The sequence below is a fragment of the Cavia porcellus genome, unplaced genomic scaffold (assembly GCF_034190915.1).
Source record: "Cavia porcellus strain 051 isolate PalLab524CR breed Dunkin Hartley unplaced genomic scaffold, mCavPor4.1 scaffold_8, whole genome shotgun sequence".
Classification (NCBI taxonomy): domain Eukaryota; kingdom Metazoa; phylum Chordata; class Mammalia; order Rodentia; family Caviidae; genus Cavia; species Cavia porcellus.
Genome location: NW_026947491.1, coordinates 92,256,562 through 92,278,178, shown reverse-complemented (window position 1 = coordinate 92,278,178; position 21,617 = coordinate 92,256,562). Strand labels below are relative to the sequence as shown.

At 51.4% G+C, this 21,617-nt stretch overlaps 1 protein-coding gene and 1 long non-coding RNA gene across 9 annotated transcripts in view; one reads left to right on the top strand and one right to left on the bottom strand.

Annotated features, from left to right (window-relative positions):
- Positions 1-4,169: 4,169 nt before the first annotated feature.
- Positions 4,170-14,509, bottom strand: LOC111757732 (uncharacterized). The gene is made up of 2 exons (XR_002792018.2): positions 14,102-14,509; positions 4,170-4,796 (listed from the first exon to the last, which is right to left on the bottom strand). It is a non-coding gene; the product is annotated as an uncharacterized LOC111757732 (long non-coding RNA).
- A 62-nt stretch (positions 14,510-14,571) lies between these two features.
- The window catches only part of Slc41a2 (solute carrier family 41 member 2), a 102,957-nt gene continuing 95,911 nt past the window's right edge, over positions 14,572-21,617 (top strand). The window contains exons 1-4 of one of the 8 annotated variants that reach the window (XM_063255486.1): positions 14,579-14,705; positions 16,134-16,334; positions 17,977-18,057; positions 18,170-18,252. The gene's annotated coding sequence lies outside the window, so the exon portion shown is untranslated. Of the gene's footprint in view, positions 14,792-16,133; positions 16,335-17,976; positions 18,058-18,169; positions 18,253-21,617 lie in introns of all 8 variants that reach the window. The other 7 variants (XM_063255490.1, XM_063255491.1, XM_063255482.1 and 4 more) reach the window with 7 other exon arrangements.

Genomic DNA, 21,617 nt, shown 5'->3' with positions numbered 1-21,617 from the left:
AGACATGAATGACAAGCAGATTAATGGAGCCACCCCCATGAGGCTTTCTTTGGACCTGTTCTGTGCCACTGATTGGGGCTGGATGGTCAGTACTGCAAAGGTGACTGTGGAGGGGGCTCCTGTGCAAACAGCAGCAGCCCGCAGCCACAGCCTCACACACTTTGCAGGTCCATGTCTGGTCCCAGGAGAAGCCTGTCATGGTGCCCTCTGGAACTGGTCTGAGCTCATCTCTGCTGCAGTCGAGACAGACTCCTGGAATCTTGGGAGAAGATGTAGCTCAATCAACAGCCGCTGGGTCTCTGGGAGAATAGTGGTGCTGAGATCAGCCAGCCCCCACTTTCATGGACTGTTCAGGAGGAGGGCTGATCTGTTGATCGGAGCCCACTGGAGTTTGGGGGTTTCAAGGATACTGAGAAGGGCCCCACTGCTCCCCTGATCTCTGTCCTGTCAGGGTGGTTTTGCAGAGTACCGCAGAGAGGCAGCAGCAGTGCCTGGAGCGGGGGCAGGGGTAGGGCCACAGGGCTGTTAGCAAAGCTTCAGCAAGGACGGTGACCACGAAGCAACCCCAAGGGCAGATGAAGATTCCAGGGCTGGTTGTACCAGGCTCCCCCAGGGAGTTGAGGGGCATCAGAGGAGAGTGTGACAGCTGCCGGTCAGAGCGCATCCCCTTGGGCTGGCAGCAGTGCCACTCCTCCGTGTGTTCTCCAAGCACAGGAAGTGCAGGGGTCTAACGGGGGAGGCTCACATGTATTCCCACGAAGGGCACATTCTGAGCCTGCGCATTTGAAGGATCATGGTTCCTATAAAGACCAACAGAGCTGCACAGGTAGAGAACGGGTCAGGCTATGGAGATGGGCAGATTGCTCTAGATCAGCTCGAAGAGGGGGTGCGCCCTGCTTTAACATGCTTCCGTCACCGGTTGCCCAGTCACTGGTTTTCCCAGTTTGCTCAGTTTGGGTTGAAGTCAAGAGGTGCAGCTTGACGTCCAAGGCTGTGGGCTTTGAGCGCTTACGCTCCAGAGAGCCGCTCTTCCATTGCCAGTGCCCTTTGGTTACTGCCCTTGGGGGTGCGGCTCCTGGTTCCCCTCACTAACCCCTCAGCTCCTCAGCGGCTGCACGGCTCGTTGCAGTGGCAGCTCACGGCAGCGTTTTCGTGGCTTCCCTGCCTCTCCGGGCTCCTCCGTGGCCTCTGCAGGTCACTGCAGGGTGCTGGGGTCTGGTCACTCTGGACTCTCGCTGCCCTGTCCAATCTCAGCTCTCAGGGCCCATAGTGTCCTTAGTGGCCCCAGATCTTTCCCAGTGCAACCCCTCACCTGTGCTCCCTGCAGCAAGAATTCTGGCACAGGGGCGTGCCAGGCCAGGACTGCAGCACAGCAGTAGAGCCTGCGAGTGAGCCCTGTCACTCGGCAGAGGGGTACGGGAGAGAGAGAGGGGTCCATGTGCGTGTAATTCCCTGCATCTTGTGGCTCTGCTTTGGGACTTACAAAGCAGTGACCGAGGGAGGCGGGGTTTCCTAGAGAGCTTCCAGGGCAGAGACACGAGCTTCCACCAAGGGATGTATCTCCCTGGGAGCGAGACTGAGGGGGATCCAGGGTGGCCTCAGCTGTCATCACCGTGACAGCTCTGACCAAGGGCAGGAGCAGCAGTTGTTTGATTGACAGCCCCACCCATTTCTATAGAAATGGGGGGGTTCCCGTGAGGGGTGTCCTTGGCCTGTTGGGTCTGGATTTCAGGGATAAAAGCAATGGTCCTGGCCTCTCCCCAAATCACTCCTTACATGCATGAACCTCCCTCCCTCCGAGTCAGCCCTTTAGGCCCCGAATGGATGAGAGACATGGCTTGTGCAAGTGCAGCTGCCTAGGCAGCCTTGGTGGAGGCAGGAGGGCACCAGCGCTGGGTTCCTCAGGTCATGACAGAGGGACGTGTTAGGCAATGTTCTTCTCCCTCAGCATCATCCAGGACAGGCGCCTCTCAGACACCTCACTGACCCTCGTGAGGGCCTTCCTGACCTCAGTCCTTCACTCCTGGTTATCAGGAGTTTTACCCAGCTTGATGACCAAGCACAGCTCATCAGTCCATGAACACGGAGCCTGCAAAGCATGAAGGCAGTGGAGAGCTGGCCTCCCTCCCTGTCCAGCCCCCCTCAGCAGTGTAGGAGGGCGAGCCCAGGATACCGCTGGTGCTCCTGCTACTGTTGGCAACTGAGGAAATTCCTGCACTTTGTAAGAAAAGTTCTCCCCATCAGGGCACCACGATACACACGCAAACAACAGCTTTGCCCCTGGTTAGTGCAAAGCCTGTAAACACAGCCAGGGGACTAAGAATAAGGATCGTTTCAGGCCTAGCAGACCCACAAGTGGGGATGTCTCCCAGAGCAGCATCTGCAGACACAGGAGAAGAGGCTGGGGTCCGGGAGGCTTGCCTACGATCCACTCATCACCGCTGTAGAGAGAGGGCTTTGCTGAGCATGTTCAGTCGAAGGTCACGATGCTTCAGCCAGCTCGTGTTCCAACAGGCTGGGCAGGGTTGCTTCATCGAATGCCAATTTTGGGTTCTTTGCTCCATTATGGTGGAAATCAGGACTGGCACAGTTCAGATCTGCAGTGGCCTGACCCGTCAGGTGCCCTCTGTTAACAAAGGCAGCTGCTGGTCTCTTCTGCCATAGCGTGACGCTGGCTCGTGCTAGATGCCATCAGGAGGCCCTGCTGCTCGCTGCGCTTGGTCACTGCTGGCTGCTGTCTCTGGGTCCCTTCGGGTGCACTGCTCTTTCTGTTAAAGTGATCTATCTGTCCATGCTGCTCCTGAGTAGTCACAGGACTCCTGAGTAGATTTACAAGATCTTTTGACCCCATACAACCCAAGAAATAAATTGTGAGTCTTTACCAGACGCTGTGCTGCAGCGAGGGGGGGTCAGCACACTGCAGGGAGCCCCTAGACTCACCCCAGAATTGTGAGCGTAGCACTGCTTATATGGCATCTGCAGGCCTGTGGCTGGATCATATCCAGGTCTGCTGATTGGCCAGTAGGTTTGGGGATCTAGGACAGCTGAGCTGTCCTGCGGGCAAGGGGTCTGTTTTGTTGACAGCTGTTGTAGTAGAGATCTTGAGACTGTTTGGTTGGCAGCTGGCTCATCTGTTTAAAAATGGCACAATGAAGCCAAGCGGTTGGGGCTCTCGGGCAGGCCTGGCTTTGCTCATTACAGCTTACTGAGACTTGCAGAGAAGCGGGATGGACACTAGGCCCGGACCCCTGATCCGAGCCACAGCGCAGTGCCCATGCCCTGTCTTTAAAAGGCAGCCATGAGGTCTGCGTGCCAGGAACTGAGGACAGGCACCACGCTGACAGCCGAGCTGTACTCATGTCCTAGTGGCCTGGGGGAGACCGGGTCCAGACCACCAGGGAGGACACTGAGGCCAGCGGTCCGGGGCCATTTGGGGGAGAAGTGATAGCTGCTGGCCACACCATGTCCCCTCATGGCACAGGACAGGGAGCCAGGAGCTGCTCCCCCCCAGGGCAGAGGTCTCAGGGCTGCAGTGAGAACCTGGGGAGCAGCGGTGACACCTGGGCCCCTGAGGAGCAGCCGCATGCCGTCACCTGCCCCTGTGTCTCTCAGCATGGACTTCAGATCACAGTCCTGTAGAGGGAGCAGCTTCTATCAGCACTGGTCCGAGGCAGCAGTGCCTAACAGGTCTGTGATGAGCCCTTCAAGCCTGCTGCCCCAGAAGTCCGGCTGTGTCTCGGGAAGGGTTCAATCATCTGCTTCCCCGGGGGGCAGAGTGAGGGGCTCAGGGGCCACCCAGTAATGTGAAGAGAGTAATGGGGCGTGGACGGGACGTTTACACCACAACAGGCCGCTCTGAGTGGGAATTGAGAGGTTAACTTCACAGGAAACACTGAAATAGTCACCGAGAGAGGCTGGGCTGTGAGAGAGACTCATCTGTGCAGAAACACACACTTGTAGGAGCCAGTGAGATGTTTCACTTCTGCCTCCGTGTCTCCTACACTGCAACCCGGCTTCCTCTACAGCAACGGACAGAAGGACGTACAGATACTCCGGACAGTCTTAGGGACCACAGGCGAAGAAAGAACAGACTAGAGGCCCCTGCTGCAGCAAACTTAAAGAAGGATATATAATTACAGTGCATAACTTGACTCGCCAAGAAAAAAGGCTTAGACAGTTGAAATAGGAGTGTATTTTGGTAACAAATAGCTGGGTTTGAGCCACACACAACCAACCAAGCTGCAGCCAGCCCGGCCCCTGGGCCAGACCATCTGCGCCAAGGCAGAACCTTCCCCGAAACGCAGCACGTTATTTCTGCGCTTGATTTCCCTGATCAGCTCGAAAGGATTTCACCCCTCACTGCACAGTACATCTCCAGCCCTCTCCATGGCCAGCCTGCCCACCTGATGCATTGTTCTTTCCTCAAACTGTTGGACTGGTCTGAATTTTTGTCTTTAACACAAGAGAGGCACTGTTGATACCAGAAATGCAAAACACTGCAAACTGCGGTCTTTTTCACAGAACGAGCCGGTGTGACTCACTTGGGTTTTGTTTTTGTTTTTTACATCATTTATTCACTGTTCCTCATTTTCAGTTGCTCCACTGTCCAAAATTTCATTCTTGCCTTTTCCTCCTGCTGAGTCAGGAAGCTTCAGGTCAGCCCCGAGGATGTCACAGGCAACGTGGGGACTTCCCCGGGGACTCTGAACTGTCCTCCGAAAATATGTCTTGGAGCTCTCTTCTGAACCATCTGCTTCTTTTTAATCTGCCTGATTCATCCCAAATAAGCCATCAACCTACAGAAAGTACCAAATGAGAAATCTATTTTAGGGCAGTCCTCAATAAAGTTGTAATAAGATCACACAGGGAACAATTACTGTTCTGCTGACATACGGAAACATGAAGGGCAAAGATGTTTCTCAAAGCCACGCACAGTGGCTCATGCCTACAATCCCAGCTACTCAGGAGGCTGAGGCAGGAAGGTCATAAATTATAGGGCAGCCTTAGCAACTTAGGAAGTGCTGGTCTCAAAATACAATTTCTTTTTTTTAAATACAATTTTAAGCAGAGGGCCGGGACCATCTCACTGGCACGGCATTGGCCAGAGTGCTCAAGCCTCTGGGTTCAGACCCCACATGCGTGGAGGAGAAATGCTTTGGCACAAACTGTCTCTTTTGCCCTTTCAGTGGCCAGGGTCCTGCACAGTGATGTCCTGCATTTGCCAAAGTCAGCACAAGTGTCCTCCAGCCTCATTGTGTACACACAGGTCACACTCACCAGCACTCATGCAGTAGTAACACAAGTCAGGCCCCGCCGTGCTGGGCACTAGAGACCCAACAGCAAAGCAGACAGTACACGATCCTGCCTCCTACAGCTCACAGCTCCGGGTGGAGCCAGCGAGTAGCAGTCTAAGGTCAGACCCCGCCTGCTCTCAGCTTTTGTGAACTAAAATGGTTTTCATCTTTTTAAGTGGTAGAAGCAAATCCAATAATGCTATTTAAGGAGCTGTGGGAACTGCAGGAGCCCACGGTCCTGCAGCCATGAGTGATGACTCCAGATCTGGGGCCGCAGAGGCTCTGCAGGAGACAAGGGCCAACTCGGAGCTGGTGGCAGGACCTTGGCCCTGGGAAGGGACCCCAAGTCCACAAACGTGATGGGAAGGTTCCTGGCTCCAGACGGTGGCCGCACACAGAGAGAGGAAGGAGCAGAAGCTTGGAAACTCCTGCCAGAGGTGGAGGGGAGACCAGGGCTACGGGCAATGGAGCTGTCCGCGAGGCTGAGCCGGGGTCTGTTCTATTGTAACCCCAAATATCCCGTTCAGTCATCCAAATATTGTAATCCCGTTTCTAGTTTTCCTCACAACCCAAAAAGTTATATTTGTAATCTCACTGAGACATCATTGGAATCCCAGCAGGTTAATTCCAATCTACCACCTCCAAAGCAACCCACGGCGAGAGTAAAGACACCGAGACCTGTTCCAGGTTAAGGGCAGCCAAGGGGACCTAAACCCAATCACGTAAGGACATGCAGACAAAGGCCCTGATCCTAGACCTCTCCCAGCATTTATTGTCTTGGAAGAAGGGGGTGGCTCAGGGATGAGTGACGTGAGGATGGCGGGAATCATGTGAGTAACTTGAGCTGGGTGGCCGGATGCAAGGTGGCATCTCTGTAAACTGCAGAGATAAGGATATGCAGAAGGATCAACTTATATAATCCAATTAAGGTAGCAGTGGAATTGTTGGGGGGGGCCTATCTTTTCGCCTCTACCCAGTTGACATTCCTGGAGTTCTAACGTTTTGCAGCTCAATCCTGTATTGTAGAGAACACCATGATGGGAAACAGGACTGTCTGTTGGCTATAGGTTTTGCATATTCACACCTTGGCTGGCCTTATTTGTTTGTTTGTTTGTTTCTTTCTTTCTTTCTTTCTTTTTTTTGTCTTTCTGAGACAGGGTCTCGCTGTGCAGTTCAGGCTGGCCTTGAGCTCACTTTGTAGCCCAGGCTGGTCACCAACTCACAAAGATCCTCCTGCCTCAGCCTCCCGAGTGCTGGGATTACAGGCATGAGCCACTACACCCAGCTGGCAAGCTTTATTTGTAATGCTTAGAGCCAATTGAAGAGAAAAGGAAATATCCTAGCCAGCCTTTTGCATATCAGTATAAAAAAATAAGTCTCCAAGTATTCAAAGTCACAGTAATTGTTTTAGGTTCAAAGGGAGTCACTGGAGCTGTCTCCCACGCGTTCCACAGGCAGGGCTGACTGGATGTGGGTTGGGCGGGAATTCTAGTGCACAGTCAAAACAAGATATGCATCATCTCTGCAGGAAGTTGACGGACCTAACCACACACAGCCTTAACACATGATTTAATGCATCAGACCATGATGACCTGTCTTGGGCTGGAGGGAATGAAGAAGCAGGTAGCCCATTCAAGGCAATCATGCCTCAGGATAGCAGAGGCAGCATGAGATGGACAGCCCTCCTGTGACCCCGTGACTAAATCCCTGTGCCCTACGTGGGAGGCGTGACAAGGCCTTAAGTGCACGGTGACCGCGTCCCTGGACAGAACCCTGAGCTCACGCTACGGAAACCGATCCTCGGAAATAAAGTGGCAAAGCTCTCGCTCTTCTCTGCAGGTGACAAGGACATAATTTCACTGTATTCATTGAAGAGTAAGCGTGGTTGTCCTTTTTAAAACTTTGCTCAAGGCCTGTAATGGTTTCAGTATTGAAAGCAGCATTCCTGGTCTCTTCTGAGCTTTTCATCTGCCTGGCCCACACGTGGGAGTAAGTTCTGAATGTGGTCTCACACCACGGAGAGAAAATGTTGTGTATCAACATTTAGGTTCACAAATCGAAAACCCGTGACTCCTGAAAACACTTCTCTACGAAATAGTAATAATAAGCTTCTCAAGTCTCTTTTGCTTAAAAATCCCAACCCTCTGCTAAGTTCCCAAAGCTGCAGGACTGCACTACACAATTCCAAAATTGATTATTTCCTGCATATATTCTTCTCCGACACTTTCCAGGAACGGTATGAACTCCTGGAAAGTCCACATTCAACACCGGGTAACTGAACACAGACATGTTATGGCTTCATAGTTCAGGGTGCCATTTTAGGGTGTGTTGTGGGACTGATGGGGTGATGAGTGGAATCACCCCACAGCTCCACCACTCACAGTTTGAATTTCTCTGACCAAGTGAATGAAGCACTGGTGGCTGCAGACGGCCCGATACTGTTCCTCTGTCTGAAATCGCCACCCTCTTTCCCGTGCCCTCTGTCCCCTCTTCCACACAAGCCTGCATATTCCAGTTTTGGACCCCGTCATTGGTTCCGTGGCACACACAGTGTCAGTGTGCTCTGGCCAGGCCAATGAGCGATCACACTAGTCACACTAGTCTGTCTGGTGGGCCATGAGGTGTGGCTTGGGGACTAGCTCTGGCCCTCACCCCTTCCTCTCTGTGCTGCCCCTTGCTCTGCTTCCTGGCTGCCATGAACTGAGCAGCTCTGTGCTGCCTCTCCCTTCCGCCACGATGTTCCTGCCCTGGAGCCTGCTGACCATGGACTGAATCCTCAGAAATGGTGAGCACGTTTAATCCTCTCCTCCTTTAGGTTCTGGGCATTGATTATCGTGTCCCAACAGCAGGTGAGTTAACACATCTAAGTATACACCTTCGTAGAATGGGAAACTCAGCCAGGCCTGGTGACACATGCCTGTAATCCCAGCACTTGGGAGGCTGAAGATTGCCATGAGTTTGAGGCCAGCCTGGGCTACACAATGAGACGCTGTCTCAAGGAAAATTCTAAAATGGGTTGTTCCTCGACAGGCACTGTGGTAAGTGGTGGGGAGGAGCATCAATAGAGAAATGATATTTTAATTTTTGTCTCTCCCCAAAGAGGTGCAGACATGTCCGTGTGCGTAAGTTCCAAAGCCCCTGCTACAGCTCCACGGCAGGACCGGATGTCCGGGGATGGCAAAGAAAACAAAATGAGTCCATGTTCACATGAAGCCCCAGAGGAAGCCTGGGATTGGCTAAGTAACGGGGAAACGTTAGCTGTCGGCACCTTCAATCACAAAGGGAAATTATGGATAAAGCGACCAGAGACTCCGAGGCAGTGGCGGTCACACAGTGGGCTGGGTTTGGAATCCGTCCTGCAGGCAAAGCTGACCAGATTGGGGGGATGACTCGACATTAGTACACACAGGCTGGGCTCTGTCCAGCTGCACAGATATAAAGGGAATTCCAGTCTTGAAACAACACTGGACAGTGAAGGGTGGTAACTCTCACATGAAGTTTCTGGACTCAACCATTAACACACCATTTATTTTTATGTACTTAATGAGTCAGGCTATGATTACTTCCTTTGGGGCTTGAATGAATGAAGGGGGTAAAAAGTCAAGGCATTTAGGGAAAATACTGCTTCAAGATAAGATAGGATAAGATAAGATAAGATAAAGATAAAGATAAAGAAAGATAAAGATTAAGATAAAAATAAAGATAAGATAAGAATGTAGTTTGGTTGAAAATCTTTCCCCAGACAGCATATGACTAATCCCTGTGCTCTATCTGGGAAGCGTGTTACGGGTTAAAAACTGATGGTCAGCTTAACACCAGCTGAATTAAATCGGCCTGGTGCTGAAGGTAGATGACCACCGAGGAAAGCTGCCAGCATGAAGGGAGACGTGAAGGGGAAGAGTGTGGTGTGGGGGGTTCTCCTAAGTGTTGCTGTTTGGAGCCATCGGTTCTCCTGGAGGAGCTCCACCAGGCTGGCTCCCCCAATATGGATTCGGCTATTATCATCAGAGGAGCTCAGGACCTTGTTGCTGAGAGTGGCTGCGGTTCACCTTGGGGAGCTCTGCTCCTTACGCATCACTCCCTGACTCCGGACGGGAAGATGTGTGCTGTTTAATCTCCAGGAGAAGCCTGTCACGCTGGCTCCCTGGCATGTACTCGACTGTTCTCATTGTCAGAGGAGCTGGGGACCTCTTTGTCGCTGAGTTTGGCTGTGGTACTTTCCAGGGGACCCTTATTTTGAGTGTTGCTTCTCGGCTCCCCTTAACCTACTGGCACAGCTCCTTCACCCCACTGGCACAAACTTTCTAGCTCCACTGCTGACCTTTGGGCCTTCCCAGTGCAGATCCATGAAACAGACTTGCATGAGTCATTGTCATGGGCTCTAGACTTCCAGCTGGACTTGTGGGAGGCACTATCACGGGCTCTAAATCTTCAGCTGGACTCATGCAGGACATTGTTGTGGGATCCAGGCCATCTGCTGAATTTTCTAGGTCTTTAGTGCTGTGGACAGATTTCCTGCACTTTCTTGTATTTAACTCTGGGTGACCATCATAAAATAGTATTAAAATTCTGTGTCCTGTATATAGTTGTTCTCCTTGTAGCCACTGACCACAATACGTGGTGACTGACAAGTCCTTAACGGCAAGATGACCGTGGACCTGGGCTGTGGTTGGGATTCCTCTCCAGTGGCTAGGGTCTCCCAAGACCCCAGAGAACGAGTGCTTATCCACACCAGCCCGGAAGAATCTGAGGTCCCTGCTCCTTTGACCAGAAATACAAAGAGCCCACGGTTCAATCTGGGACAGTGGCACCCTCACTCTGGCCCGTCACCCACCCGTCTGGGGCAGACGGGCCTCTGACACTCTTGCTTGTCCTGGAAGACTTACAATAAGGGCAAGGCCTAGCCAGTGTCTTTCTTCCACAAGTACACGGGAAGGCTCACCCTGAGCCCCAGCGGGCAGCCCCGGTCTCCGGGTCACACCAGAGAAAGCGATCTCCACAGCATACGCCCTTGTGTGTCCACATCACCTTAGCCGACCCGAGGTGGGTCCTCTAAAGGGCTCCTGTGACATCTCCCCTGCCCCAGGAGCACAGGCTCAGCCTGCCTGGCGCCGGCTCCCCCTGCTGGGCGGCTGTGATCTTGTGCTAAGCCCTGCAGACTCAGCCGCTGGGAAACAGCTGTCACTGCTCAGGGACCTGGTAAAGTATCCCGGCTTGCTCGGAGCCCTCAGGTTTGTTTTGCTGCTTCCTCTCATCCCCGAGAGAGCCTAGATCCTCAGGCTTTCATCTGCCAGAAAACTCAATCCTTTCTTTCTTTTCTTCTGATGCAGTTGTGAGGGACAGGGGTCTAACGTCCCCCATGAGCGGGGCAGGTGTGACCGCTGTTTGACGGCCCACAGCTCTCCAGGAAGGGTGCTGCTTCAGGCCTTCTTAGCTGTCTGCCCCCCTCCTGAGTCCTGGGGCCACTTGGAAGCCCCCACAGGAATATGCTGCTTTAATCCTTCCTCTCTTGCTCCTCCCTCCCACTGGGTTCTGGTTTTATTAGGATACTTTGGGCTCTAGATTGCTATGCAATGTGTAACTGCCAACTGACTTTTCACTGTCAAGTTTCTGGCCCTTTGGTAGCATGAGCTAGCGAGGGTGCAGGGGAGTTGGGGACAGAGGAAGGGACTAGGGAGGGGTGGGGTCCTGTAAAGAGCTCACGTTTTAAAACTAGGTCCTGCCTGGGCTACTGGTGGCAGTGGGGTTCAAAACGCCACTTCTCCTAAGCTCAGAGCAGCTCCGACGGCCTTCTCGAGCAGTGTGGCCTGTCTTCCTGGGGATATGTCCTACCTCCAGGTCTTACACTGCCGTCTGCCGGGATCCTCACCCACAAGACCTTCCACACCTCTGCACGTAAGCAAGCTCCACCTGTCCAGTTTACCATGGTTGAGGGGAAACGTTCCGACCCACAGGCCACTAGCCTTGGCCCAATTACTCATCTCTGTCAACCAGGGTCCCCAAGAGGTAACTGTGCACAGGAAATTATCAGGTTTTTATTGAGGGAAAGCATACTACCATGTTAGGTGATTTCATACCTGGCTTGAGATGTCCAGCCTATAGGGAATCCGGCTCCAGACCCATCATCCTGGAGACAGTGGACAGGGGGTAAGATCCAAAGGTCCCATTGAAGCAGCACTGGTGCCTGCACAAGGCCAGAGATGTCCAGCATGCTAGGATTTTGGTTTTACCAGGGGATGCCCCAGGGAAACAGACCAGGGACTGACCCAGGGAACACACTAAAAGGTTGCCTTGACCTAATCCCAAGGAGCTTGGCTTTACTGGAGGCACCCTGGGGCCAAAGGGCTGGAGAACCTACCCAAGGGATGCCCTGCAAGGTTGCCGTGACCTCATTTACTCCTCCTGCCCACAGACCCATCATGGGGCACACATCTTCCATCCCACCTGACTCCCTGTTTGTAAGAGGCGGGGAAAAATGGTCAGGAGTGTCTTGTGTTGTATTTTCTCAACCTTCTACCAGAAGGCTGGGCTTTGCCCTAGAACCAACCCCTCTCAGCAATGGATTCTGCTGAAGACATCAGTGCCCGATCCCCATAGGTGAGCTCCTTACCAACTTGAAGCATTAGTGCCCCTGGGGAAGGACCACACCCTGTGCCCACACCGACCTAGCTCCGGTCTGCCTGCCATGGGGACCTGGCCTCAGGGAGCTCCACATCTACTCCAGCCACCACGAGACCTCTTTGAGAAGGAACAAGAGCAGATGCTACCATCCAAGTTCAGGGCCCTTTTCTAGTCTGATTGTTCAACAATGCACGGGAAGAATGGGGTAAATTTTCTGAGGATCTTGATAAGCTTGCTGACGGATCCCACACCCTGACAATGGCCTTGGATCCAGGTCATCCTGGTTTCTTTGGTTTCTTGGTGCACAGCAATAAAAAGGGGGATTATGGGAGTGGCAAGACAGGCCAAATGGTGAGGTCTTTGCAACTGAACCTCATGGCAGTCGGCCAGCTGATGCGTCACTTGGCACATAGAAAGGCCTGCGTGGGTTAATATATTTATTTGTCATTTGTATTTCTGCATCTGAAAAGTGTGAATCAGTTTGGAGATCCCACAAAGAACTAGGATTGGAGGTCCCATTTGACACAGCTTTCCCCTTCTGGGTATCTTCCCAGAAGAATTAAAAGCCCCATACCACAGCAATGTATGTACATTAATGTTTTAGCAGCACAATTGGTAGCAGCTAAATCTTGGAAACAACCCAGATGCCCATCAAAAAGATGTGGTATTTTTTATACAATGGAATACTATTCAGCCATAATAAACTTGATACTTTTATACGTAAATGGATGCTACTTGAGACCATATTCATAAGTGAAATAAATCAGACTCACATGTGTAAACATCATATTGTCTCCCTGGTGTGAGAAACTGAAAGAGTAAATAAGGTCTAAAATGTACAATAGATATTGTGAAATGGGAAGAAATTGTTCAGGAGGAAAAAGGAACTAGTCGGGGCTGGAGATTTAGCTCAGTGGCATAAGCACCTGCCTTGCAACCAGGCGGTCATGAGTTCGATCCCTGGTACCGATAAAAGAAAGAAAAAAAAGAAAGAAAGAAAGAAAAAGGAACTAGTATGGATGAAAGGGGAAAGCACAGGAGGAAAAAGGAAAAAATGCAAATCAGTTATATTGTCAGTATCTCAGTTCACTGAAAAGGAAAGTCTGTGCCAGTGCTGACTGGAAAAATCCTTATGCCCATATCTTTTATCCTGAGCAACTGTTTTAAAGACAGCAACATGCAATGTACTATTGTTATTCTCCTATTCTTTTGGTATGAAATTTTTTTTCTATATAAGAAGAAAATTTTTAAAACCTTAAAATTGGAGTTGCAACAGCCACATTTCAAGTACTGAATAGCCACAGATGACTAATGCATACTATTGGGCAATGTCGTTTATAAAACACTTTGATCATTGCATTGAATTCTACTGAATAGCAAAAAAGGAAAAAAGAAAGAAAGACAAAAACGGGAGAAATCTTGGAACTGAGAGAGGCTGACTTTTTTGGCCTGTGCTTTGTGTCGAAATCTTGAAAAACCACCTACACCGACGCAGGACTACCTCTTGATCGGAATTTACGCAAGCTTCCAAAATCAGCTAATTATTTCCTAAGAATTCTGAGTCAAAAAACGGGAGGTACAAAATACCAGCTGAAAATACATTTCAAACTGATTTCCTTGTCTGGGGCAAAAGTGTAACTATTTAACTTTACGATTTTAGGCTTTCTTTTCTGATTACAGAATTGGGGAACACTTCCTTCCACAAAGCAGAGCGCTCCAGTGAGCGGAGGGGAGGACTGGCTGGCAGGCTCAGAAGGGCCGGAGAAAACAGGAACAAGACACAAGCAGATCGGTCATTTCAAAGACACTGTCCTAGTCCCCTGGACTGAGCCAGGCGCACAACAGAACACTAGTTGATCAAGATCAGATTACCTCTTTTTGTGTAAGGATGAAAGTGGAGTCTAGTTCCCTGTCACAACAATTGAAACTATCTCCTTTCTCAGCAGGTAAAATAAAGTTTCAGCTAGAAGGAACTGTAGCGTTAGTGAGATCCCATTTTGAATTTTAGCTTGCTGTTAGGACCTAGAGCAGAAACCTACCAGGTGGGAGTCGTATTTCTCCTGCATCACTATGGGTATGCATGTATCTGTATTTCATTTATTTGTAGTTCAGGTTGGTTATTTATTTACTTGGTCTTTTTGAGCAAGCCTCGTCGTTCAGGCTGGTCTTCAGTTTACTGAACTCACCATGATCTTCCTGCTTCAGCCTCCGCAGGGCCGGGATTCCGGGCGTGCGCCCTCAGGCCCATGCTGTAATGCGATGGCTAACCTTAGGCGAAGCCATCTGGAAGGGCCAGAGCTCGTCCTGCCTAGCTTTAACCGGAAAGGGTGGGCAGAGAGCAAAGCTGGCCCTGGCAGCATCCTCCGATCCGTCCCCTGGGCTCCCAGCACGGCCACCGCCGGGCAGCAGGAAACCCAGTGAATTACGCTCGGCGCGAGGGGGCGCGCGGCCGAGCCGGGGAGCCCGGGAAGCCCACCTCATCCTCCTCCAGGAAGCGCCCCGGCGAGGTGCGGGCGGGACGCCCGGCGCTAGGTTGTCCGGGGCCACATCAGCAGCGCCCCCGGGCGGGGCGGGGCGCCTGCGCCGAGCGCCGTGTGGGCGGGGCCAGGGCGGGGCTGGACGGCACGCCTGCGCAGTGCGGCGCGGGGGCGGGGCGAGGTAGGGGGCGGGGCCAGGGCGAGAGGCTGAGGTACCGGCGCCCGGCTGTCAGCGCGGCCGAGGGCGCGAGGAGGCGCGCACGAAGGCGCTCGCAGGACCGCCGTCCGCCCCGCCGCGGGTGTCTGCCACCAGGTGAAGGCCGTCGGGTCCCGCCCAGGGTCTCGGGCGGCGTGCGGGCCGGGTGCCATCTCCTCACACAGTCGCCTTCAGGCCGGCAGGTGGTCACCCCCGGGGGGCGTCTCGGCGAGGGCGGTGGCGGGGCCGGGCCGCGGGGGGCGGGGCCAGGGTGGGGGCGGGACCAGAGCTGGGCGGGGTCGTGGTGGGCGGGGCCAAGGGTTCCCTAGCCCGATGCTGAAGGGCGCGCCCCGAGCGAAGATCCGAGTTCCGCGGGCGCGGCCACCTTACCCCTGGGGGTCCCATCCTCCTCCGGATGCCAGGGCAGTGTCGCGACCCTGGGGCCTCCCTGTGCATTGATGGGTGGAGATGACACGTCTGTGTGCGTGTGACATGTACACTACGGTCAAATGTGTGTTCCACGCATGCCATCTTCTGGTGAGACTTCTCTGTGTGTCTTAAAATTCACATACCCCTAACATAAGGCAGCACTCGAAGGTGTGGCTTTTGCTGAATTCACAGTTTTGTGACTTGCCATCACTCACGAAATTGTCATCGTCTCCTAAAGAAGCCTTGCAACCGTGGACAGTGGACGTTCATCTCCTCCCGACCCCACTCCTTGGCAACCAGGAATCCACTTCCTGGATCTTTTGTGCAAATGGGATTTACCGCAGGTGGCCTTCTTTCCTAGAACACGTTTCTAGGGTTTATTAGTGTATCCCTAATGTGTATCCCTGGTTTTATTTCGAGTGATGGCAGTGTGTCACCGTGCCTCATCGGCAGTTGTTTCTCTCTTTTGACTTGTTTTTTTGTTTTGTTTTGTTTTGTTTTTTGTTTTTTGCACTGGGGATCGAACTCATGACCTCATGCTTGCCAGACAGGCGCTTATGTCGCTGAGCTAAATCCCCGGCACTCCCTTTTGACTTGAGTGTTCTGCTGCTGTGGACATCTGGGTATGTGTTTTTGGTTTTAATTGCAGTACTGGGGATGGAACTCAGGACCTACTGGATAAGGGTTGTACCACTGAGTTACATCCCCAGCTGCACGGAAAGTTATAGAGTTTCAGACACAGATAGATAAAGATAGATATAGATGTGGACATAGGTATAGCTAGCTAGAGATGCTTTGGTTTTATTTCCGGTTCAGGAGGCTCTAGCGTGTAGACAAGCACCGCACCACAGACATATACCCAGCAGTGCGGCTGCCCAGTGTTTAACCTTCTTGGAAACTGCCAGCCTTTACTATGACATTGTGTACCACCAAGCAGTGGAGGAAGGGTTCCATTTTCCTCCAACGACTCACCAGCCCTTGTTATTTTATCCAGCTCTTCTTGCCAAAATAAACTGTCCACTTTATGTGAAGTGGTATCTCTTTGTGGTTTTGATTGGCACGTCCCAATGAGCATCTTTTTATGTACTCACGGGCCATTTGTGTATGTTTTTGCAGAAAAAATGTCTGTTCAGATCATGTGCCCATGTTTTCATTGGGCTATTTGGCTTTGTGTTGCTGAGTTGTGCTGTTCATTCGTGAGAAAAAGCAAAAACCTTGGGGATTGGCAGCAGTGAAAGAGGAAAGTCAGCCAGCGTGATAGCAAAGCACATCCAGTCATCCAGGTGCTTGGGCCGGTGTTGACTCTTCCACGTAAGGGTACGTCCCCACCTGTTCCTTTGCAGCATCTTAGGGCCCCTTCCTATTTTCTGGTGTGTGGAGGGAAGGTACCGAGGACAGGGTCCTCACTGGAGACCGGAGAGCTCAGTGTAGAAGTCCCCGTACTGCTTCACGTACTAGCACTACGTACAGGTGGCTCAGTAAGGAAGCAGGGAGTAAACGGCAAGCACAGATTACTCCGTGAGAGTTCGTTCCCTGTGCTTCTCAGCACAGCGGAGGGCCTTGTTTTCCTCAGTGTGTAGCTCTCCTGTCTGCAGCTTTCGTTCATTCATACACGGCGGGAAATGAATAGTTTCTGATGGCTCTGAAGTTAATTGCCACTCAGGATGGTGCTGTGGGGATTGCACTGTTAACTTCTGGGCGCACAGAAACTGCAGAAAGCTTTTTACAGCAAAAGTTACTTCAAAAGACGGGGCTCAGTCCTAAATAAATACAGCATGGGGAAAGAGAAATTTCGAGCCAAGGATAGGGTGGGCGTCAGTGGATAGAGAATCCCCAGGAGGAGAGCTCTGGAGGCTTCAGGCAGGCCGCCTGGCTGAACCAATCTAACCGGATTCTTGTTGAAGACAGGCCAAGGTCATCAGACCTCATCAGGAGGATGACCGAGGATGAAGCGCCTGATCAGATAACCAGGCTGTGGCTTTTGTCTAAAGTGATTTAGCAGGCTTCTTTGCTAAAATGAAATTTTAGCCAAGTATCTTTAATCCCAGCACTCAGGAGGCTGAGGCAGGAGGATTGCTGAAAGTTCAAAGCCAGCCTGAGCTACATAGTTGAAGATCAGCCTGAACTGTATAGCAAGATCCTTGTCTCAAAACCAAAAATCAGTTCAATTTATGCAGACATTTGATCAAGAAATGAGGGAGAAACCTCTCGTTTGTTTAATTCCCCTTCCTTTGCCTGGTGTTCTCCTTTGTTAACTCTTCTTCCTGCGCCCCGGAATCAGCCTGGGATTCCTGCTGGTATAGTGACACCTCAGGGTGCTAACTGTACCCTTTCTCCACAGTCTCTTTAAACTGCACTCAGGACTGGGTGTTGCTCAGTGGTAGAGAGTTTGCCTAGCATGCAGGGGCAGGTGCAAGGTCCTGAGTTTGATGTCCAGTACCACAAAACAAAGGGCAATAAAAACAGAAGTTGAGATCAAATTCAGAAAGTTTAAAACACTTTAAATAGAACTTTACGGTTTCTGGCTGAGACCTTGTTAAAGTCTCCCTTGCCAGAGCCCACTTACCTGGGGAGAGAAACCTCTCCTGAAGAGCACGGTGCCCCGAGAAGTGAGCCAGTGAGAGGAGTAAGTCCTGCAGGACCGATGATGAGTGGGGGGAGGAGCGTTGCTCTCACCCTGCCGGTGCCTACCTAGAGGTGCGGAGGTTCTGTCACCCAGGGAGAGGGCACCCACACCCACACTCTCATCCCTCAGGGCAGTGCACACAGCACTCCTTGGAAATGAATCACCGTTCGTAAATGGACCATCTGTTTTGCCTGGAAATAACTAAACCTCTAAAACAACTTTTAAGTGGGTGATTACTTCATTATGTGGTTAAATACATAGAGTATCCAAGTCCATTTCCTTGTTTTATTCACTATGTATTTATTTCATTTTTTCTTTTTTTTTTTTTTTTAGACAGAGTCTCGTTGTGTAGTTCGCTCTGGCTTTAAACTCAAAAGACCTACTGCCTCAGCCTCCCAAGTGCTGGGATTGCAGGTGTGTGCCACCAAGCCCAGCCCCTCAAATGTTTATTGAGTGTTTAATAGGCTCCAGGTTAGGCTCTGGATTGGGACTATGGAGAAACAGAAATGCGTCCTTGATTGCTTAGGTTTGTGGCCTGGAGAGACTTGCTGAAGAACCGAAGAGTTGGGGATCACAGAGGAGGGGAGCTGATTCATGTGTGCCGCACATGTGAGTGGTACTGGGGCTTTAACCCAGGGCTTTTGCATTGAGCTACATCCCCAACTCACTTTCCATGTTTTATTGTGAGACAGGGTCTTGTAAGTTGCCCAGACTGGGCTTGAACTTGTAGTGCTCCTGCCTCAGCTTCCCACAGTGCCTGGATTACAGGTACACATACTGGGAATAATTGAGGAGGGCCAGGGAAGTCTGTTTAAGAGCTCAGATCGGAAGTAGAATAACAAATAACCAAGTAAAAGGGAAGAGTGAGGATGAGTAAGATTGTCTCAGGCAAAAAGAACAGATCCAGAGACCAACTAGTAAGAGTGTGGTACACTGGACTGGTATTTTCACACTCTGCCTACAGGTAGATCAGGAAGTGGCTTTAGTGGGTTGTTTGACCATCATGTGTGAAAAGGAATGAGATAGGAAGCAGGAGCACTCACACACATGAGGACTTACCAGGCTGTGAGGTCGGTGGGTTGCTGCTGCAGGGTTTAGTCTCCTTTAGTAAAGAATTTGGACTTAGAGGAAAGAAGAAGCCAGCAAAGTGCTCGGAGCGAGCTGTGGGAACTAAGCCAATGGCATGGTCTGACTCTGTGCCTTTATTATTAGAAACGGGTGTGTAGTAGCAGTACGTCCTGCTAGCTCTAGGAACACTTGCTTTGGACAAAGAGAAAGACTTCATTAGATTTTTTCTTAGTCAAAGTCATACTAGCAACAGAACTGTGTTTACCTTCTTAATTTTGAGACAGGGCCTCCCCTGTCACTCAGTGGCCCAGGCTGGGCTTGAACTTGGCATCCTCCTGCCTCAGCCTCCCACAGGGAGGCACCACCGCACCTGTCTAGCAACATTTACTTATTTAAAAAGGTAATACAATAAAACCGATTCCAGTCTTCCATCAAACAGCAGAGAGAGAAAATCAGTAACAGCAGAGGCTTAGTAGCTTGGGAAGGTGGTGCAGACTGCTCCTCGGAGCAGGCGTTTGGGCTGAGTTTGGACATAGGGCCTTCTCACAGAAGGAGGGTTTAGAAAAACGCAGGGGATGAAGGGAACAGATTAGATTGTATCAGTCATGAGAGTCAGCAAAAGATGGATTTTGTCACAGAAGAATTAAACATTGAAGGCCTGTGTGTGCCCGGAAAGCAACCAAGAGTTAGCGGTGTCAGGGTTTTGCCGGAGAAGGTTTGTGACTTTGAAGATTTCACTGTGACGCCCCGACTGTGAGTGCTCTCTTCTGATCCCTGTGGGCCAAGTTAGGGAAACTTCATGAAAGGTAGACAGAGTGTGTCTGGTTCAGGCTCCTCGGTGCGCGTATGTGTTCTGTAAGTCTGCACGCGTCCATGTCTAAAGGCAGGTGCCAGCGTCAAATGCTGCTGACGGGGTGGCCTTTAAAAGATGCCCACCAAGTTGTATGTGTCTGTTCGTAGAGTCCTGGCTGAAGCAGCATGCCGTGGAACTAAATTGAAGTGGTCCACGTGTGTAACATGACCTCAGGAAGGGCCTGTTCTGGGGGAGAGGGTCATGCACCAGGCTGCTCGCTGTCAGGCGGTGTGGCATGTCAGGCAGCCGCTGCAGCCGCCGCAGGGAAGCGATTCCAGGACCGCCTCCGTTCTTCAGTTAGGCAGGGCACGGCTGAGTGCTCGGGGACTGGGCGCTCTGAGCCGCTGCTTTGCTTCTGCAGAACTCTTATCTGTTGGGGTCTCTCATGGGACTTAGTTAAGCCAGGTATTGCACTGCATTAAAACATACATGTCCTGAGCCCTGGTGCTGCCCCCTCCCCGTGACATGGCTGCTTGGTCACATGGCTCCTGTCCTCTTCAGTCTCCTGCCTGCTTGCCTTTAACTCTGTTGGGCTGCCTGTCCTGTCTGCTCCACCCCACCATTTTTCTAAATACCACTTGTTCTTGAAAGTGCAGCTCACCGTCACTATAATCATCTCTCCTTTCAGTCTGACAAACACATTTCATCGGGCACGGAAGGTGAATTACATAGAAGTTTGTACCCTGAGCTTGGCAGCACTGGAAGGGACGGGCTTCCGGTCAGTGACTGCAGCAGCACCGGGAAGCACAGCCCTGGGGGCGCATCCATGGCCCCAGTGAGCCAGGCGGCATGGACCTAGGTGTGTCTCGGGGTCTTCAGAACAGATGTGTTCACTTGTGGAGCGCTAGGAGATCACACAGAGTTCGGCTGTGAACCAGAGACAGCCCGAGGACCAGCCCACATAGCAGGGTGGACGGGCCACAGAGCCTGCGCTCGTCCTTGTCACTGACCAGTCTCAGAAGCCCTGAACTCGCGTCCTAGGTCTTCCTCTTCCTGCTGTGTCACTCTGGGTGTGTCAGCCTCTGAGGCTCTGGTCTCTAAAGTGTAAGTGGACCTAAGTGGACCGAGCATGCCTGTCTCCCAGGCTTTTACAGAAAGCTCCAGTAAGTCTGCATAAATAAAGGCTGTTCTTTCTGCTCTCTGGGGTGGTGATCCAGCGCAGAACACGTTGTCTTTCCTTGGGGTTTCTGAAAATCTTTTGGAGGACTTGCTGATTTGACTCTAGTCCTTTGCAGTATTCTTTTTGGCTTTTTAGTTTGAGAGTGGCCATTTGATTTACTTCATATTTATGGTAAGGAAACTACACAAGCAAGTGTTCAGCTGGATGAGCTATAGTATTGTTAATAGAAACAGTGTTAGACTGCCTCCATTACCCTTTTCTTTTGTTTGTTCCCCTTTGAAACACTCTGGTTTCATGGGGCTGGCCGCAGCTCAGCGGTGGAGCAGGTGCTTAGCGTGCATGAGGCCCTGGCCACAGCCTCCCTCCCCACCGAGAGAGCAGACTGAACCACGTCTAAGAACCGCGGGCGCTGAAGACAGGACTGTGTGGTGTGTACATACACAGCCGTGTGCTTGGGACTTTGTAGCATGCCAGCAATAAACTAAATGAGGACCAGGACAGGTAGATAGTATAAAATGTGAATCGGAAACTCTAGTTAATTGGTTTTTGAAAAAGTCAGAACAAACAGCTGGTCTGAAAGCTACAAGCCAGGCTTTCAAAACAGCAGTGCCCAGCACTGTATGACTGAATGACATAGTTTGCTATACTGGCAAGAGACAGAGATAGACGGTGTAAAAGGAGTCTTGAGTCCTCTGTAAAAACATACACACACAGTGACAAATAGTGGTGCGTTAGCTAACACTTACAAAAGGCTTGGCGCAGGTGTGTACACACGTTAGGGAAATGTGTGAAGTCGGTGAGTCCTTACAAGACCCGGTGAGGAAGCTGCTTTTCACAGGGAAACCGAGGTACAGAGGCACAGGTCCTGCAGCTGAGGAGGGTCAGGATGTCAGCAAAGGCAGTTCGCCCCTGCCGATCTCTTTAGAGTTGTGC